This window comes from Geotrypetes seraphini, chromosome 1, assembly GCF_902459505.1.
Source record: "Geotrypetes seraphini chromosome 1, aGeoSer1.1, whole genome shotgun sequence".
Taxonomy (NCBI): domain Eukaryota; kingdom Metazoa; phylum Chordata; class Amphibia; order Gymnophiona; family Dermophiidae; genus Geotrypetes; species Geotrypetes seraphini.
In genome coordinates this window covers 189,744,260-189,764,965 of record NC_047084.1, presented here as the reverse complement: position 1 = coordinate 189,764,965, position 20,706 = coordinate 189,744,260, and positions in this window count along the sequence as shown.

The window sequence follows — 20,706 nt, the reverse complement described above, 5'->3', positions numbered from 1 at the left end:
CAATGTCTCTGAATACATATATATATATCTCATTACATAATTATCATACCACATTTGCTAGATAAATGAGTAAAACTAATTCTTACACTCTAAATAATTCCTTATAATAATAATTCCTGATTAGCAGCAACTAGAAATATAGCTTATCACCACAGGTGTCCCAAAGACAATCAAACTCTCTCTCTAACCCAGCTGAAAAGACATATAATTCCTTATTCTCACCATCCAATTAGGCCGTAGCACAGAATCAGGTGAAATGGAAGACGTCTTTCCTCCGCTTAGCAGATATAGAAATTCTTCTGTTTAGGAACAGTCCGTCAGCAACTAGAGAAGCTGTAAATTAGGTTGACAGCAAAGGTTTCCTTTATGTGATGGAATCCAGATGTATAAAAAGTCCGGTTTCTCTCTCTCAGGCAGAGAGTCACAAGAGGTAACTTTTCAGGTCTTAATTATTATAGAAGTGCAGAGAACATCTATGATAAGATGCAAGTTCCCTCACATGCTAACACAGACTAAATTAATAATGAATAATAATAATAATAACTTTATTTTCTCTATACCGCCATAATCTTGTGACTTCTAGGTGGTTCACAGTGAAGAATAGCTGTACAGTCAGCGAATTAGGCACATTCCACTTGGTTCATCAGATGACCTCTCCGGACCAATCCAGAAACATAACTTAGATGAATAGCCTTTCTGTATAGAGTCTCGCTCAGCCCGTGAAACAGAGGCGCCTTCATTAGATAAGACCAGCACATGAGCCATGACTCCCCCAAGATTCACACAGGCTGAGCATGTAGGCCTAGCTGGATGTCCTGTACAGTTCTGGTACATACCCGGAATGCATCAGGCATAAACAGCAAAGATGTATTCTTCTTTCTCTTCTTGCAATGTTCAGGCTGGAATGATTGCTTGCAAACAATGATTCAGGCTTGATGATGTCAGAGAGGCCTAACCTTCAGGTGTGAATAAGGAAACACCCCTACAGAATGATAGGGTTTTTTTCCTTGGGGGGGGGGGGGTGTTTTATGATGCTAGAACTAAGTTTTTGTCTAGAATAGAGTTGTGTCTTTATTAACAATGGACCTGGTTGGATTTATTTGTTTGGTAAGCTCTTTGATCTGAGTATTCCATTACTTAATAATTTTAGGAGCAAGAGCAAGGATGTCTGATGTTAAAGTTCATTTAGGCCCTCTTTTACAAAGGCGCGCTAAGCATTTTAGCGTGGATTTAGCATGCGATAAATCAATGCGCACGTTAAATGCTAACACATCCATAGGATAACACACACGTGTTAGCATTAAGTGCATGTTTTGTGCACGCTCATATTTAGCGCACGCTAAAAAGCTTAGCGCACATTTGTAAAAGAGGGGGTTACTTTTAGGTACAGTATGGTACACCTTTGTATTGCTTGAATAATTATAGCCAGAAAAAAGTGACTTTTTTTTTATATACAAAAGGTGACTTTTATTGTAAATACTTGGTGTGTTTTTAGAACAAGCATTATAGTTGCCTGAATTTTAAATATACCCATGGTGCTTTGCTCCTGTCTTCAGAGCAAAGTGGACCAAGTCCACTTTTGTTTTATTTCAGCTATGCACTGATTCATAGCCTCTGTGGCTTAAGAGTTAGCAGAAAAAAATTGGCCCATGTTGATAACTAACCAATTCTGCCATCTGGTGAGTGACTTTTTATGCACTAGCTACTTTCTCTGTAGTGTGGAATAAGAATGGGCCTTGTCCATGTGCTGTAAGTCTTGCAGAGTTAAAATATCACATTTGTGTAGATTATTGACAGATTAAAGTCAGCTCAGGCACTGCTTGCTCTTTATATTTAAAGTTTGTAATGAGGTGAGTGTTTAAAATATCTTGCAGTTTTTCCAAAAGTGAAAATAAAGTTGTGCTACAAATGCAAAAAATGGACATGGCTTACTTTTGCTTTGAAGGGCTTAATCTAAAAAACATATCTTCTGTATTTTTATAGAGTCTGGGAGTTTTTTTTTTGTTTTTTTTTTGGGGGGGGGTGGGGGTCTGGTTTTTTTCCTGTTCTATTTATAAGATTTCATGGTAGATTTAACCATGCCATTCTATTCTGTTTTGTGCATCTATTTGGGTTATACCACCCAGGGAGCCTGAGTAATATGGTATGAATAATTGACCTTAGACGTGATCCTTTGAATAAGTGGAACATTTGCCTAGAATTCTTCAAACTGTATCCATGGTTTGCTCTACTTCTTGCATTATTTAATTTACTTTTTCACAGGCTACTTACATCTGGGCATGCTATTTACAGCCTTTGTGATTTATTTCAGTTGTCATATATATGGGGAAGTGAGATAACCATTTTTTGGGCCCTTTTACTAAGCTGGGTTATAAAGTGGCCTGTGCTGTTAGCAGCATGTGGGTTCCCTGTAGGTTTTAGTACAACTGTTTTCTGAATAACTAATCATATGCTAATTTCCAAATTAGTGTATGGCCATTAGAGCATTTGCCTTTATTAACACTTATTTTGTAAGGTGTTGGGCTCCTGTGCTAGCTCTGTGCTAATTGGTTAGTGTGCGGCGATTTACCTACGCTAAGCAATAAGCTCTAGACACACCTATTCTCGTTCTCTAATCATACTGTGCTATAAAATAAGATCTGTTTTTTAGTGCATGGGTAGAATGTGCCGATACTTCCACGGGATGCCTGAGTGCATCCCACAGTAGTGCCTTTTTAACCTATGGTAAGCATGAGTTAGTGCATACCACAGCTTTTCTTTTCTGTCTTTATTTTCTCTAATGTTTTTTGATTTTCATTTCTTAAAAATATTTATTATATTTTGTACTTAGGATTCTTTTCAGTCCCTTCTGATGCCTGCCCTGACTTTATTGTAACACCTAGTTTCTGTGAAGCCCCTGAAACAGGCATCACATTAAACCAGGGGAGCCCAAAAGGTCGATTGCGATCGACCAGTAGATCGCGAAGGCAACACGAGTCGATCGCGGAACCCATCCCGGGCTCCGTGATGGACTCGTGTTGCCTTCGCATTCTGCCTGTTTCTCCATGGACAACATTTGCTTTCACGACGTGATAAACAGAAGTGCCGGGCCGACCAGCTTCCCCCCCTCCTTCCCAACATCAATTCTGACATCGGAGAGGGCGTTCCAGGTCAGCCAATTGCTGCCTGGCTGGCCCGGAACTTCCTCTCCGATGTCAGAATTGATGTTGGGTGGAACATTGGTCAGCCCGGTGCTTCTGTTTACCACATCAGGAAGCAGGGACAGCTCACAACTCAGTGGCGGGCAGCTTGGGGGCCTGTTCCCCAATGGCAGCGGTGGTGGCTTGGGGGAGGGCAGGGAAACAGAAAGAAAGAAAGGGGAGACAGCAAGAAAGGGGGCATGGGGAGAGAAAGACAGACAGAAAGAAAGAAGGGAAACAGAAAGAAAGAAAGGGGGAAAGAAAGAAAGAAAGAAAGGGGGAAAGAAAGAAAGAAAGGGGGAAAGAAAGAAAGAGAAAGAAAGAAAGAAAGGGGGCATGGAAAGAGAAAGACAGAAAGAAAGAAAGGGGCAGAGAGACAGACAGAAAGACAGAAGGGGCAGGGAGAAAGAAAGAAAGGGGAGGGGGCAGGGAGAGAAGAAGAAAAAGCTGGGGAGGGAATGAGGTCTGGAGGAGAGGAAGCATACAGGAGGCTGAAAGAAGGGAAGAAATATTAGATGCACAGTCAGAATAAAAAAGTCTAACTCATGAAATCACCAGACAAAGGTAAAAAAAATTATTTTATTTTCAATTTAGTGATCAAAATGTGTCAATTTTGAGATTTATATCTGCTGTCTATATTTTGCACTATGGTCCCCTTTTACTAAACCGCAATAGCAGTTTTTAGCGCAGGGAGCCTATGATCATCGAGAGCAGTGCAGGGCATTCAGCACAGCTCCCTGCACTAAAAACCGCTATCGTGTTTAGTAAAAAGAGAGGGGGTATATTTGTCTATTTTTGTATAGTTGTTACTGAGGTGACATTGCATAAAGTCATCTGCCTTGACCTCTGAAAAAAAAACGAAACATAAATGATAATTAACATTTTCTTTGCATACAATGTGCTTTTTCAAGCAGCAGAACAGAGAGGAATGGACTCGACCAGCACAACCAACGTCAGGGCCTTTGTCCCGCCCCCAAGGACTGACCTGCTTGCTTCAATCCTTGAAAAAGGGCCACCGAGGGTGCTGCAGCCGTTTTTCAAGCAGCAGAACAGAGAGGAAGGGATCCTCCATCTTCCCTTCCTGCCCTGCCGACTCGATCATCACAACCAACGTCGGGCCTTTGTCCCTTCCCCAAGGACTGACCTGCCTGCTTCAGCCCTTGGAAAAGGGCCTACGAGGGTGCCACACTCGACTTCAAACCGACAGAACAGAGAGGAAAGAATCCTCTATCTTCCCTCCCACCCTGCTAAGGTTTATTGCTAAGGTTCTTCTGTTAAGATTTTTGCTAAAGTTTTTTGTTCTCCGCACATTACTTGCCGTATTGTTAGATGCATGTGAGTTTGTTAGGTGCATATGTGATTGCTAAACACATATATTAGATTCCTAGGTTGCATGTACTAGACGCATTAGATGCATATATTAGACGCATTCTATGCATGTATTAGACACATATGTGATTGCTAAACGCATTTATTAGACGCATGGGATGCATATATTAGACACATCAAACGCATATATTTGATGCATATGTTAAACGCATGTATTAAATGCTTGCATGACTTAGGTTGGGAGAGCTAACTCACCCAACACAACCACTACTATCAGTTACTGGCTACATCTTAAGAGCTAAATCAATCTGTTTGTTATCAACTAAACAAACTAGAAATTGGGAGTGTTAGTAAAACCAATATAGCTATTGTGACAGTAAGTGACATGAATTTCCTATTTATATTACTGATCTATCTAATAAGCGGTAACATCAAAGATGTTAACTCACTCTATCCACAATTGCGTTCAGTCCATTACCCTGACCTATCAATCAAGCACATAATTAACCCACAAGAAGACAGGGTAAATCATATCAACGTAATCTCAAATGAAAGAAGACATCAATGAACCCCTAAAAAAAGAATAAGGAAAATAAAACCTATCAGAACCACTACTTCCATTAAGCCTATCACTTCTGCCTCTGTTCCCTGTGCATATCTTAATAAAGCTTTCCTAATTAAAGATTGGATCATCAGCAAGCAAATAGCCTGTCTTTTTCTAACTGAAACATGGCTATTGTCTGAAGAAGATCCAATAATAATAATAATCATTACGCTAAACCGTGAGGGAAGAAAAGGGGAAGGATTAGCAATTATTCTTGAGAAAGGATTTGAGTTCGAACTATTAGATTCCAAAATGACCAATCAGTTAGAAATATTAGCCTGTAAAATTAGCAATAAGGAACTAGAAGAATCCCTATCTTGCATATTATTCTATGTCCCACCGAAAAACTGGCCAAAAGCCAAAGAGGACTTTTGTGAATTTGTTCTACATAATTCAATTATTCCTTCTTTATGTTATCACAGGTAATATAACTATACACCTAGATGAAGAGGACAATCCAGATACTAAAGACTTAAAAAACTTTCTATCTCTACTCAATTACAATCTCTCTTTACTCACACAAACACATGAAAAAAGGTCATCACTTAGATGTGGTAGCTATGTCCACAAAGGAAATTTTAGACCCTGCCATGTCTCTACCTGATACTCAAGCTACATACACGGATCAATTCATAGATTATCCAAACCACACATTGGGGGACCATGAACTGCCCGACGCTCTCACTAGATTTAGAGCGTTTTAGTTGATGAATAGCCTTCTTCGGGGGACTGTTGCTGTTGTGCCACTTGCCTTCCAAATTTGTAGACCTTCTTGCCAGGCAAGAAGGTCTACAAATTCTTCTTGTCAGGCAAGAAGGTCTACAAATTTGGAAGGCAAGAGCCACAACAGCAACAGTCCACCGAAGAAGGCTATTCATTAGCTGAAACGCTCTAAATCTAGTGAGAGCGTTGGGCAGTTCATGGTCCCCCAACGTTGGCTCTGGCTGAAAAGCCATTAAGATAAGTGCTGTTGCTCATGTATAAAAGTATACATCTAGCATGATATGAGTGATGAAGTCAAAATTTTAAAACAATTGCACTCCCCAGTTAGTCAGTTTTTTAATTATTTTGTTATAAATATTTCAATAAATTGATAAGTAAATAATTAAATTGGTGGGTCATTCAGAATGACGACTTGAAATAACATCTAAGTTACAAGAGGTCTCTTTACTGAGAATTATGCATATTTATGATACTTCAACCTCATTATAGATTTTGGGGATGAGTTCTATCTGCAAATTTGGTTTTTGCTTATACGTTTAACATAAGTGGGTTTAATAAATAAAATTTATTTATAATTTAAAGCACCACACGTGCAAAAGTAAAATTGTTGAATAAAGGCATTATAAATTATCCTTTAGACCCCCATCTGGTGAATTTGTATCTCTCTACCTGATGGCACCTGGTGTCACGATATCTGGTCTGACCATTTCACTTATTATTTTAAATTAATCTGGACTCATTTAAAATCTAAAGATTTCCAAGGATAAAAAGAGAACATCACAAAGGGGTTATATCAATCCAGAAGAATATTGGTCACAATATGAGCTACAAGCGGAAATAGGAGAAGAAGTTGATTTCTGGGATCACTGGATGAAAACTAGCACAGCCATTTTAGATGAAATAGCCCCTAAACTAAATAGCAAAAGCTGCGCAAATAAATATAACAAATGGTTTGACACCGAACTTCTAAAAATGAAACAACTAGTAAGACGACTGGAAAGAATTTGGAAAACAGAATTGTCAGACCGTAACAACTGGAGATCTAACATACAAATCTACAAACAACTGATAAAAGACAAACGTAAAGCATTCTACTCTTCTAAAATCAACTTATCTAGCACTAGTTCAAAAGGAATCAATACAAAAGAGCTGCTCAACTTGGTTACGAATTTATTTGACACCACACGCCAAACTCAACTCATGCACAATATTAAACTACCTTCAGCAAATGATTTAGCACAGCATTTTGATTCAAAAATTAAAAACCTAAGAAACAACTGTTCGACAAATGACACTAACGGTCATCAAATAGCTAACATACAAGGAAATGAAATGCCAGCAGACATGATCTGGAGTTCCTTTCAAGATTTAGAATGGAATAATTATATCAAACTATATAACAAATACTCTAAATCATACTGCAGTCTGGACTCAAGTCCCCCAGAAATTATGAAAGCGGCTCCATTAGAATTTAAACTATCTTTGCTGAATTACTTAGCCCATAACCTAAAAAATGGAAAGTTCCTCACTAATAATGGTCACAATTCCAAAAAATAGTAAAGAATCATCAGCACTGGTAACCAACTATAGACCAGTAGTATCCATTCCATTTATTGTAAAAATCATGGAAGGATTGGTACATACCCAACTGATAGAATATCTTGATCAGTTCTATCTCTTGCATGAAACTCAATCTGGTTTTAGACCTTTGTTCAGTACTGAGACAGTAATTGCGGCTATCTTAGATAATCTACGTCTCTTGTTCAGTAAGGGCCTTAATGCCTTGATCATGCAATTTGATATGAACTTTGCCTTTGACCTAGTTGATCATGGGAAAATGTTACAATGCCTAGATGCAATTGGTATTAGGGAAGAGGTGTTGGACTGGTTTTGAGGCTTCCTTATGTCCCGTATCTATCAAGTATGTTTCAATTACGATCTCTCTGATACCTGGAGCAATCCATCTGGCGTACCGCAAGGATCACCACTATCCCCATTGCTTTTCAAGGTCTACATGTCCTCACTAGGTGCGCAATTGACCCAGTTGGGGATAAAATTATTCAGTTACGCAGATGACTTTACAATCATCATTCCATTTTCTCACTTTCTCTCGGAAATTACTCCTAAGGCATCAGAAGCACTAAATTTGATGGAGCAATGGATGACTGAATTTAAACTGAAACTTAACTCAGAAAAAACAAAATTTTTTGTAGCTTCGCCACACCCGTTTGACACCAAAAACACCACTATGCATCAATAAACTTAGTTATCCTATCCAGTCTACTATGAAGGTATTGGGTCTAACACTAGACCAGTGCTTAACCATGAAAGACCAGGTAGACTCCTTAATCAGAAAGAGTTTTTTCACTCTCTGAAAACTTCGATCCATTAGAGCATGTTTTGATTTGCCAGCATTTAGAATCCTGGTAAAATTACTCGTACTGAGTCAACTTGATTACTGTAACATCGCCTATTTAGCAATTTCCCAAAAGAATATGCGACAATTACAATTAGTTCAAAATACAGCGGTCAAACTGATTTTCGGGCTGATCATGTGGTTACCGATGGAGGCACACGCGAAGTTTAAGTTCACCTGTTTCTGCTTTAAAGTACTATATGGTGTAGCCCCTAAATACATAACTGACCTTTTCTCCTTCTCAGCCAACAGACATAAGAGAAGTTCACATTTGAACTTCGGCTTCCCTCCCGTTAGAGGATGTAAACTCAAAAGACACCATCAACACCTTTTCTCACATCAGGCAGCATTATGGGGTAAAGATCTAGAACAATTACTTACCCCTACTACTTATGGGGAATACAGGAAACGCCTAAAAACATATCTGTTCCTGAAATATCTAGGCAGCTGATCCGTACAACTCTCTCTCCTCAATAACTGATCCCGTGAGCTATTAATCACTAGCTTCCACCCTGTTAAGCTCAATCTATTTATACCATCTTTTAATCTTTGTAAACCGCATAGAACTTCACGGTCCTGTTATTGTTATTATTATTATTATTACTTTGTGTTTTTTTAAATTTATTGTTGGTAGATCATTTTGATTTGGCCATTTTAAAAGTAGCTCGCAAGCCCAAAAAGTGTTGGCACTCCTGCATTAATCTATGTCAAGCACTTGATTCATAGTCAAAATAATTACAATAGACAGATAGTAGACAATGATTTTGTTCTGTATTAGCAAAGCTCTTATTGTTTGGCAACCCATTGTATCATATTATCTTTATCATTTTATATGTGTATATATATATAGATAGATATAGATATATATTTTATATGTGTGTGTCTTTGGACGTCGTGTACCTGGACTTCAGTAAAGCTTTTGACAGTGTCCCACACCGCAGGCTGATGCAGCAAGATGGATTCGATGGGGTTAGGAGAGATTGGCTGAGTGGCAGACTTCAGAGGGTGGTGGTTAATGGTACCCTCTCTAAAACATCGGAGGTGACCAGTGGAGTGCCGCAGGGTCCACTCCTTTTCAACATATTCATAGGGGATCTGACTCAAGGGCTTCAAGGTAAAATAACACTATTCACCGATGACGCCAAACTATGTAATATAGTAAGTGAATGCAGTTTACAGAATTATATGGCGCAGGACCTGCTTACATTGGAAAGCTGATCCTCAACCTGGCAGCTAGGCTTCAATGCTAAGAAATGTAAGGTCATGCACCTCGGAAGCGGAAATCCATGCAGGACGTACTTCTTGAATGGAGAAACTTTAACTAGGACTTCAGCAGAACGAGATTTAGGAGTAATCATCAGTGCAGACATGAAAACTGCCAATCAAATGGAGAAGGCTTCATCTAAGGCAAGGCAGATATTGGGTTGTATCAAAAGAAGTTTCGTCAGCCGAAAGCCTGAAGTCATAATGCCGTTGTACAGGGCCATGGTGAGACCTCATCTGGAGTACTGTGTGCAATTCTGGAGGCCACATTACAGTAAAGATGTGCGCAGAATTGAATCGGATCAGCGGACGGCCACCAGGATGATCTCGGGGCTCAAGGGTCTCTCGTACGAAGAGAGACTGAACAAATTGCAGCTCTACACTCTCGAGGAACGTAGAGAGAGGGGAGACATGATTTAAGTACCTCACGGGACGTATCGAAGTGGAAGATGATATTTTCTTTCTCAAGGGACCCTCGGCCACAAGAGGGCACCCACTCAAACTCAGGAGCAGAAAATTTCATGGCGACACCAGAAAGTATTTCTTCACAGAGAGAGTGGTTGATCATTGGAACAAGCTTCCAGTGCAGGTGATCGAGGCAGACAGCGTGCCAGACTTTAAGAATAAATGGGATACCCATGTGGGATCTCTATGAGGGTCAAGATAAGGAAATTGGGTCATTAGGGCATAGACAGGGGGTGGGTAAGCAGAGTGGGCAGACTTGATGGGCTGTAGCCCTTTTCTGCCGTCATCTTCTATGTTTATATATATATATATATATATATATATATATATATATATATATATATATGTGTGTGTTATATATATATATGTGTGTGTGTGTGTATATATATATAGCCAATAGCCTCCAGTATTCACCTGCTTAACGATGGGGTCCTACATAATTATTGTTGTCCTTGAAAGTTCCCCAATCCCCTTCCCAGCCTCCCAAAGATCCCTCCTCCTTCCGCCCCCCTGCCCCTCCCCCCACATAGCTTATGATACCTAAAGCCCTGAGATCTAGGTAGACCTGAGAGGTAGCTAGCAGCCATAAAGAGGGGAGGGGTGGAAAGGAGGGGTGGCCTAGTAGTTAGAGCAGGTGCCTCAGCACCCTGAGGTTGTGAGCTCAATTCCCACTGCAGCTCCCTGTGATCTTGGACAAGTCACCCACATTTCTATGAAAAACAACAGACACTTTTCATGTTCAGGGGTTTATGCTTTTCTGTAGTCGTCGTTCATCTGATCTAAAGGCAGAGTAGTTCAAGTTAATGAGGACAACATAACTCACAGAGGGGTATCTTGAAGGTTTGTTTTGACCGTGTGTGGGTGTTAAGTGAGTGGGACCACTGACATTTCTAAACATTCTTTAAATAAGCATGTAAGTGCATGCACTCTTTAAAGCACATAAAAATTTTAAAAAGCCTACAAAGAAAAATTGATATAAAAACATATTCAAGGTCTTTTAATACTAAAGGTTCTGGAAAAATTCCTGCACTAATTTTGCTCATAGCCTTACAGAGTAGATAAGCACTGAATTCTTCATTTGCAAATGGTTAACCTATCAGAGGCATTATTAGGCTGTATTTTCAAGGCTTCATGCAGAGCAAACTAATGCATATCCAGAATGTAGGTGTTGATTAGACAGTTGAGCTTAAAATGAGAATTGCACAAATGCTACCATATCTAAATTGGCTTTGCTCTTTACCTCAAATACAGATTTAATGAATTCCATAGGGACCAAGGAATACACACACAAAACACAAACTATGTTTCATATTTACATCATAAACAAAATAATGAATATGAAAACAGAAAGGTAAATGATCTTCCAGAGGAAAAATAGTCCTACATTTTGGAAGTACAATCTGTCAGCAATTTAGCAATTAATAAAAGGTTGCCAAATGCTGGTAAAATGGTGTTTGCTAAACTTTTCCAGTTTGATATATAATTAGATGGAATACGAGGGGATGCTGAAAAGTTCTCAGCTCAACCAAGTAGGGAATGAAGTAGAGTCATGAAACTTACACATATTCACTCCTAAGTTCAACACACTTGGCACATTGTGTCTGAAGTTTCTATAACCCTTCCCAAAAATACTCTGATGTCTGGTCACTGAAATATTACTTCGCTGCTGCAATCACCTCCGGATTGTTCAAAAGTTGTCGCCCTTTCAAACTCTTTTTAAGATTTGGAAACGGAAAAGAGTTGGATGGAGCAATATCTGGGGGCAGGTTGGGGGTTGCTGCTCACGCCAGGAATGTTACAGAGGTATGAGGGAAGGGAAGTGGCACACGCATGGCAGGAGGGGGTGGGGAAGAAGCATGTGGAGGTGGGAGTGGAGAAGAGGATGGGGGGACACCACTTCCTTGGGTGCCTCTTATCCTTGCTATGCCATTGCCACTATAGACCTTGGGGTGGGGAGGGGGGTAAAAAAGCATTGTTTGGTGTTAATGTAGATCATACCTGGGGAACAATAAAGAATAACTGGACTTGAGCTAAGGTCAGTTGTTACCATAGGACTGTGAAAGGGTTACATGTTTGGATTATTCTAGTGCAAGTTAAGAGGCCCCTTTTACTAATGCTTAATGTGTTCTAAATGCTAAGATGCTTACAAGTATAAAATGGACATCTTAGCATTTAGATCTGAATTCTATAAGTGGTGCGGGAATCGGCAATTGCCCACAAAAGGGGCCCCGATTGTGAGTCAATCATGTGACAGCACCATTTATAGAATCATAGAAACATGATGGAAGATAAAGGCCAAATGGCCCATCTAGTCTGCCCATCCGCAATGACCATTATCTCTTTTTCTCTCTCTGAGAGATCCCAGATGCCTATCCCAGGCCCTTTTGAATTCAGACACAGTCTCTGTCCCCACCACCTCTTCCGGGTGTTTCACGCATCTACCACCCTTTCTTAACTTCATCCTATGCCCTCTTATTGCAGAGTTTCCTTTCAAATGAAAGAGACTTGACTCATGCACAGTTACATCATGTGGATATTTAAACGTCCCTATCATATCTTCCCTCTCCTGCCTTTTCTCCAAAGTATACAGATTGAGATCTTTAAGTCTGTCCCCATGCACCTTATGACGAAGACCATGCACCATTTTAGTGGCCTTCCTCTGGACCGACTCCATCCTTTTTATATCTTTTTGAAGGTGCGGCCTCCAGAATGGTACACAATATTCTAAATGAGGTCTCACTGGAGTCTTATAGAGGGGTATCAATACCTCCTTTTTTCTATTGGCCAAACCTCTCCATATGCAATTTAACATCCTCCTAGCTTTCGCTTTGTCACAGATAGGTGCTGGAAATGTAGGCCAAGCTTTTCAAGACCTACATTTCCGGGGCCTAATTGTGATGAGAATCGTGGTTACAGAGGTGGCTACCAATGCCTATGTCTGGCGTAACCATGACTATTTTACCTTTAGGCGCTGGTAGATGCCTCTATAGTCGCAATTCTGGTGCCATTTGTGGAGGTACCATCTTTTTAAAATGAGATTTTAATTGCTTTTAAATGATACAATCAATTATCACATTGATTAAGGCAATTAAACCACTTAAAAATGGCACCATTAGGGTGCCTGATGATGCCTAACTAGTGGTGATGTTTGTAGAATTTGAGCCTCAGTGTGCTAATTTGTTATTGCACGCAAAATTTTAGTGAAAGGATCTCTAAGTGTTTAAAATGCCAATTATTCTAATGTTATTTAAATATAATAAAGCTGGCCCACAATGAGTAGTTTGGTTAATTTATTCAAGGGATGTTTGCAAATTGAGGTGAAGGACATGTGAAAGCCAGTGTTATAGTCTGTCATTGTACAGCTCATACCATCCAAAATTCAGTGGAAAAAAATAGCAGAGAATACATTTCAGCAATCAAATGAAGAGACTTTAGTTATTCAAATGCAAAGTGCTATGATTTGATGCATGAAGGAGATCTCAGATTCTAAAATGGATTGAAAATTAAACAACCTGAAAAATAAACAACAAAAAAATAAAACTAGCAGATATGATCATTTCTTAAATTTAAAATGTTGATACCACATCTGAATGAAGATAAACATAAGAACATAAGAGTTACCACACTGGGACTGACCGAAGGTTCATCAAAATCAGTATCCTGTTTCCGACAGTTGCCAACCCAGGTCACAAGTACCAGGCAAGATCCCAAAGAGTAAAACTGATTTTAATCTTCTTATTCTAGGTTGGCAGAAGGTGAATCATGCAACAGAGTTTTACATAGCTTACGTGGGGAGAGGAGTTCAGTGGGAGACCTGTTAGATGTAAATTACAGTAGTCTAAGTATGATGTTACAAGGATGTGGACAAGGGTCTGGGTATTGTGCTCAGAGAGGAAGGAGCCAATTTTGATGATGTTGTAGAGATAGAAGTGACAGGCTTTAACAGTCTGTTGGATGTGTATAGAAAATGAGAGATTGGAGTCGAAGATGACCCCAAGGTTATGAGCAGAGGAGACAGGAAAGATAGTATTATTTACAGAAACGGAGAATGGAGGGTACAGAGCAAAAGGCTTAAGTTTAAATGACACCTTAGAAATGGGCACTGAGGAACGCAGTGCATAGCCCCTGCCCATCTTCAGTTAGGCATTGTTTATAGAACAGATGCACCAGGAAGGCTTGTCATTTTGGAGGAGGCAGGCCTGCCTTCCCGAGGAAGTAGAAATCCTTCTGGCCAGCATTATTTAAAAGGTACAGGAAGTGGGGGATATCAGGTGATGGGGGATGTCATGCATGTTGGTTGGATTTAGGGGGGCCGGGGTGGGTGTTTGGGTTTTGTGGGGTATCAGTGGTTGAGATGGTATTGGCAGTTGGAGAGGGTGCCCATGGTTTGAGGGGCCAGGGGCATGAGGGAGTGTGCATTCCTACTGATGATAGTTGTTCAGGGGGTTCAATAGGAGGCCAGCAGAAGGAGCGAGTGGGCATCCCCTCCTGTCAATGGTAATTTGGGGGGTTATCAGGGGATCATGGGCAGGAAGGAGTGGGCATCCCTCCTGATGATTTTGTGGGTGGGTGTTGTGGGTCTCCTTCTGCAGCCAGCTCAGCTGATTAAGTCAGGGGTATTTTTTCCCCAATCAGCTGAGCTGGCAGAATTCCCCAAAGCCATGGCTTTGCAGAGGCCTGCTGGCTCAGTTGATCACAGATTCCCTTGCTGCGATTTGCTGAGCCGGCCACATCTACTTTTAGGTTTTGAAATGTAGGCCAGCATTTTTCTCCAGTGTAGCATAAGAATAGCCAGCCAAGATGAAGCTCATCCAAAGGGACTCCATTTTGAGGATAAAAATCCCCTTCCTCAGGAACCGGCCAGGCTATGATCAAGAAAGGTTTAAAAAGATTTAAACACCGGCCCCAGATAGAATTGCTAAGTTGAAGATGGCGCTAAACCCGAATGGAAACGCCTCCTGGAATTTAACTGCAGTGAGGTTGTACATCCGACGTTCATCTGTCACATGACATTTAACTTGGGAAATTCAAACTATTTCAAACGTGCTCCAAAATGTAAAGTTAACATTAGGATCAAAATTCAAAAATAAAATGAAATGAAATGATGAAACAAGTCGTAAATGACTGAAAATTTTTTTGAAAAAGTTAAATAGCACAGTGCCATTCTATGTATTCGTTAAGCCCCAACGGATGTAACGATTGCAATTCAAAAATCCAGTACTGTTCTGTCTTTTGTAAAAAAGTCATTTTATCACCATCAAAATCCTCAGGGACTTGCTCGATGATGTGCCAAAGTAAATCAGAGAAGGAATTATGGAGCATGGGGAAAGTTAACAGTGCTCTCCAGGGATTTTCCTCAGTGTGTAATTTTTTGCACGATTCCCAGTTTTGCAGAATAGAAACCAATGAGACTGCTATTTATGAGGAGATTTTTCAGCTGTGATATTAGACCATGTTAGTGATTAATCAGTGGAGGGCCTTCAGCTATTTAAGAGGAGATGATTAATAAGAAGGGGTGGCTGGAGTGTTTGGACTGTGAAATGTGTAGAAAAACATGACATCCTGCAGGGATGTCTGTTTTCCTTCTGAGTGTCTCCTATCACTATGCACACAAATGTTGCTTTTATTGTTTGTTAATAAATTAATATGATATATTTATTACTATCTTATTAGCATGAGACAATTAATCACACGTTAGGTTTTAGTCCTTGATAGTTTAATATTTTGTATGCCACTGGGGTTTAAATACCAGACATTCACAAATGTATTTTGCAGTAGAAAAAGGAGATGCTCTCTGCCACAGAGGCAATGGAAAACAACCAAACTTTTTGCTTTTCATTGCTCTTATTATTATATAAAGTACAGTGAGGACATGGATTATTTGAAAACATTTCTGTAGTATCTATATCTATCTATATATACTGTATCTCTCTCTCTCTCTCTTTATATATATCTCTCTCCGAGATTCTCGATCTCGGAGAGAGCGAGACCAGAAGGCTTTGAGCATGCGCAAATGCTCAAAGCCTAGTTCAGCCCGGCGCAGGAAGAAGGATTATCTCTCCTGCATCGCACCGCCCAGCCCAGCCCAGCCCAAACCAATGAGGGAGGATCTTCGGGCACTGGTACGTCCTGTGCATTGGTGCTGGTGCCGGTGCCCAATCGGGTAAGAGATGTTTGGTGCTGGGGGGATGTAGGATCGCGGGGGAGGGGGGGTGACGCGAGCGAGGGGGGGAGGATGCCGGTTCGCAGGGGGGATGCCGGATCGGATTGAAAAAAAAAAGTTGTAAAACGCGGGTAAGTGAGCGGGGGGGGGGGGAGGATGCCGGTTCGGAGTAAGCGGGAGGAGGTTTTAGCATGCGCGGTATACGCGTGTGCGCGCTATATTAAAATTTTTAAACATAAATTTGTGTTCCCCGCGCGCTATACCCGTGTGCGTGTTTTACACGGGTGCGCGTTATATGCGTGAAAATACGGTATATATATATATATTTTTTTCCCAGATCAACAAAATAATGATCCAAATAGAAATCTTGTGATGTGCTAATGGGGCAATTCATTTTACCTGAGCTCTGTTAAGTATTTGTCATCTGCTTCTCTATATTGAAGTATTCTAGTCTCTCACATCTCACACTGAGCTTGGATCTGGTAAACACATATGCATGGTGAAATACAATAAAAAATCAGCACCTGGCATGGTGAATAAGCCAACAAGAAAAGGAAAATGATTGTGTTGCTGATGACAAGATGGCTTCACCTGAGGCACATGGTTCTGAGACAGGCCCGAACTTGGTGTAGAAAGTAACAGAAGCAATCATGTGTTCTCTAGAGTCAAAATTTGACAAAATTTCTGAGTAGCTAAATAGTATGACATTGCTCTGGGAGAAATTCAAGGGTGTATTGCAGAAGCGGAGCAAACATTTCTTCCCTGTAGGACTATCTGAATGTGTAATTAAGTCTGTCATGGCTCTTCCAGTTGCTTGTAACCATTTGGATAGCTATTCCCATCATAATCAAGAAAAGACAGCTTTTATATTTATCCAAAGTAGGCTTAACGTGTAATAACGTACCACAAATTATGGCTTCATAAGATGATTCAAGAATGATTGATTTGTCCCCAAATTGACCTCCAGAAATTAAGTATCAATGGACAAAAATATAACAGATGATCCAGAGTCCCTATATCATTATAACAATGCCAGCATCTATTGGACTTAGAACTGTCTAGTTTTTGTAAACGAACTGGGGTCCAAAAAATCCTATGTAATAAAAATAACCAAGTTTGTCTCATAGATACTGACACTGTACACTTTAACTTCCAAGACCATATTCGTGGTCATTGTGATGCAGAAATATACTGTTTTATCTCGATACTCCAAATGTCTCTGAGACTATTTTTTGGCTTTTTATTCAAAAATTCAGAAATTAATTTGTACCTGATGCCCTACTCATGTCACTCTCCATTATCTTAACTAGATGAGCATTGTGGTCTTTGAAGCAGACTTTCCAATGAGTTAGCAATCTCCTTCATTGCTTTGTTATACTTGCAAATATGACATTTTGCTAATGAAATAGCCAAGAAAGCTAAATACACATCTTTAAAAAAAACTGTGTTTTGTATGTTTTTGTATCACAACGATTCTTTAATCATGAATTTACATAATGTTTACATGACCAGCTGGGACAGCAGAGGGAGATAACTATAGATATAGTTGCATCTCCAGTGACATAATATGTTGGTCAGCTGGGCAGAATGGGTAGCAAAGGCTAACTTACTATAGTGCATTGTTCTTCAACTGCCAGTCCGCAGAAAATTTCTGCCGGTCCGCGCAGGACTGGCGAGATCGACATCAGCAATTTCCTGCCGGTCTACGCAGGACCGGCAAGATCGACAGCTGAAGTCCGCGCAAGGCCGGAGAGATCATGGGGAGCCTCAGACAGTGTGCTTTCTCCCCTCCCAGCAGCTATCCTTACTTACCAGCGCAGCGATTCAGGAAGGCAGCCTTGGGATTTTTGCTGAGTCGCGGCCGCCTCTGATGATGCAGCTTCCTCTTTCCTCAGAGGTGGCGCGACTCAACAAAAGACCCGAGGCTGCTTTCCTGAATCGCTGTGCTTGTAAGTAAGGAGAGCTGCTGGGAGGGGAGAAAGCCACTGTTAGAGGCTGGGAAGCTGCTGGGCATGGTAAAAAAAAAAAAAAAGGGGGACAGCTGCTGCTGGACCTGGAGGGAGGGAGAAGGAGAGATGCTGCTGGGGGGGAGGGGAAGAGGGAAAGGAGTCTGGGAAGCTGCTGGGCAAGGGGAAAAAAAGGGACAGCTGCTACTGGACCTGGAGGGAAGGAGAAGGAGAGATGTTGCTGAGAGGGGAGGAGGGAAAGGGAAGAGAGTTTCTATTAGACAGGGGAGGAGGGTAGGGAGAATAAAAAAGGAAGGAAACAGCTGGCAGGGAGATTAGAGGAGGGGAAGGGGAGAGACAGGAATGAGATGGGAAGGGGGATCAGCAGAGAAATTGAGAGGGACAAAGATGCTAGATCTGGTGTAGGAGAGATAAAAATGAAGAGAGCAGTGAAGCTGGAATGAATCATGTAAAAAGGAGAGAGGGGGCATAGGTTGGATGGAAAGGGGAGAGGGGCATAGAAAGGAGACAAATACCATATGGAAGGGGGAGAGGTCAGACAGTAGATGGAAGGGGCCGATGCTGGATTGAAGAGACAGAGAGGACAGACGCTGGATGGAAGAGAGTGAATAGAAGATGAAAGCAGAAACGAGAGACAACAAAAGGTAGAAACAAATAATTTTATTTCTATTTTGTGATTAGAATATATCAGATTTGAAATATATATCCTGCTAGAGCTGGTGTTAGACATAACTGAGGACTGCAAAGTCCAGGCAGTGGCTTAGGGCTCTCTCTGACCAGGGGAGCAGTTGCCCTAGTTGCACTTCCCTAACCCTATTCCTGCTATGTGTGACTGCAGTATTCTGTTAGCATGATATTTCTGTGTAGCATTCTGTAATAATTTGGCTTATTCAGTTTTCTTGATAGTAGAGGGGATATATGTGAAGGGGGGGAGACAGGAGTTTTGTTTATCCTTGCTCTGTATTATTTGTATTTATAAAATGACAACTGTACAGAATATTGTTTCTTTTTATACTTTAATAAAATACATTCAATATAAAATCATAACTGAGGCTTGTGCGGATGGGATCAGATGGTTTGCGAGGACCGAGCTCGCGGAGATGGAGCGGAAACGGGGTTTTAAAATTTCAGTCCTAGTAGTTTGCCGGTCCACAAAATAATTTTTTTTTCCCAATGGTCCATAGGTGTAAAAAGGTTGAAGAACACTGCTATAGTGAACAGACATAAGATCCTTGACATAAGATCCCCGGCATAATCGAAAGGGACGTCTAAGTCCATTTACGTCCATCTTCCAAAGTTAAAAAGAGCCTAAGACACATTTTCGAAAGATACGTCCAACTTTTTTTTACTTTTGAAAATCGTCTAATTATATGTCCTGCCAATCTGATCGTCCAAGCCACTAAATCATCCATCTTTATACCACATTTCCGTCCAAGTCCAAAACGCCTAGAACAAGCCCTGTTGGACGTGGGAGGGGTCTGCAAAGTGGATTGCACACCCAGACATGCCACCTAAATAGTGGGGTACCTTACAGGGCACTGCTGTGAACTTCACAAAAAGGGTGCCATGGCTTCTCCTCACTACAGCTCCCTTATAGGTGACAGTGAGCCCCCCAAACCATCTCCAGAATCCCCTAGACCCACTTATCTACCACCCCAATAGCCCTTATGGCTGCAGGAGCCACTTATATGCCAGTAAAAAAGGGTTTTGGGGTGTAAAGGGCAGTGCACATGTTTAAGTATCAATGCAGTGATTACAGGGGCTTATGGGCATGGGTCCTCCTCTCTAAAGGTCCCTAACCAAGAGACTTAAGCTGCCTCTGGGCTGGCGACTAGGCTTTCCTATGCCAGGCGGCCAGGTGATGATGGTCTGGAGGCTGAAATTTAAAGTTGTAAATAAAATTTTTATGCGGGTGGGGGGGTTGGCGATCACTGGGGTAGTGTGTGGGGGTCTGTGTTATGTGTTTGCAGTGCTTATCTGGTGAGTTTAGGTGGGTTTTTGTGACTTAGACCATGCTTTACATGGTCTAAGTCACAATGTCCAAGTTCCGTCGATCCTGGGCTGTATACCGTATTTTCACGCATATAACGCGCGCGTTATACGCGTTTTTACCTACCGCGCATACCCCTCGCGCGTTATATGCGTGAGCGCGGTATACAAAAGTTTTTAAACATAGTTCCCACCCCGCCCGACGCCCGATTCACCCCCCCAGCAGGACCGCTCGCACCCCCACCCCGAACGACCGCTCGCACGCGCTCCCACCCGCACCCACATCCACGATCGGAGCAAGAGGGAGCCCAAGCCCTCTTGCCCGGCCGACTCCCCGACGTCCGATACATCCCCCCCCCCGGCAGGACCACTCGCACCCCCACCCCGGAGGACCGCCGACTTCCCGACAATATCGGGCCAGAAGGGAGCCCAAACCCTCCTGGCCACGGCGACCCCCTAACCCCACCCCGCACTACATTACGGGCAGGAGGGATCCCAGGCCCTCCTGCCCTCGACGCAAACCCCCCTCCCCCCTCAACGACCGCCCCCCCCAAGAACCTCCGACCGCCCCCCCAGCCGACCCGCGACCCCCCTGGCCGACCCCCACG